We start from the raw sequence: 1,501 nt of genomic DNA on the forward strand, positions 1-1,501 counted from the left end.
TAACAGATTGAGGAGGTGGTAAATTATCGATTAAATCCACTTTTGCTCTATCTACCTTAATTCCCTCCTTGGATATTACATGGCCTAAAACAATACCAGATTTAACCATAAAATGGCATTTCTCCCAATTCAAAACTAAATTCTTAGATATGCGCCTTTTCAAAACTAGGGAAAGATGATGAAGACATTCAGAATAGGAATTTCCATGAATTGAAAAGTCATCCATAAATACTTCTAAGAATTTTTTGACCATGTCAAAAAAGATGCTCATCATGCATCGTTGGAACGTAGCAGGGGCATTACAAAGCCCAAAGGGCATACGCCTGTAAGCAAATGTTCCATATGGGCATGTAAAAGTGGTCTTATGTTGATCCTCTAAAGCAATTGGGATTTGGTTATAGCCAGAATATCCATAAAGAAAACAATAGTATTCATGTCCTGCTAACCTCTCTAACATCTGGTCAATGAATGGCAATGGGAAGTGGTCCTTCCAGTTTGCCGCATTTAACTTCCTGTAGTCTATGCACACTCTCCAACCTGATTGGACACGGGTTAGAATTAGTTCATTATTGGCATTGGGAACTACAGTCACCCCAGACTTCTTAGGCACTACGTGAACTGGGCTTACCCATTGGCTGTCAGAAATAGGATAAATTATTCCATGATCCAAGCACTTTAGGATCTCTTTCTTAATGGCTTCCATCATCACTGGGTTAGCTCTTCTTTGGGGTTCCGTGGATGGTTTGGAATCCTCCATAAGATGTGTATGATGTTGCACAATGGAAGGGCTTATACCCTTGATATCAGCCATGGTCCAACCTAGGGCTTCCTTATTATCTTTTAACACTTTAAGTAACTCCTCTTCCTAGCTAGAAGTCAAATTTGAAAAAATTATTACAGGAAGAGTCTGGTCAGGCCCTAGGAAAGCATACCTCAAATTAGATGGCAACTCCTTAAGATCTAGCTTAGGGGGCTCAACTATGGAAGGTTTGGAAATGGAATTGGAAAGGGGTCATAAGGGCTCCACAAGTGTGTGAAGACTCAAGACTTCAGAAAAGAAATTTTCACTATCATCATCTAACTCATCCATACACTCTTGGAATTCTGAATCAAAATCAATATCAAAGTTGGTAACTAAATCATCAGGAAAATCCAAAAAATCCTCAAGCATATTGATCTCTTCTTCCATATATGGTTGCTTGTCAATCCTAAACATGTTAAACTCAACAGTTTGGTTACCAAAAGATAATCTGAGGAAACCATTCCGGCAATTGATTAATGCATTACTGATAGCCAAGAATGGTCTTCCTAGAATTATTAGGATCTCATCCTTGGTTGAGAAGGTCTTAGTATCTAACACAATGAAATCAACAGGGAAAATAAATTCCCCCACCTTTAGTAAGAACATCCTCAACCATCCCTTTAGGAATCTTAACAGACCTATCTACCAACTGAAGAGTAGTTCCAGTGGCTTTCAATTCTCCCAATCCTAGTTGCTTGT

Source organism: Macadamia integrifolia, chromosome 5 (genome assembly GCF_013358625.1).
Source record: "Macadamia integrifolia cultivar HAES 741 chromosome 5, SCU_Mint_v3, whole genome shotgun sequence".
NCBI classification, from domain to species: Eukaryota; Viridiplantae; Streptophyta; class Magnoliopsida; order Proteales; family Proteaceae; genus Macadamia; species Macadamia integrifolia.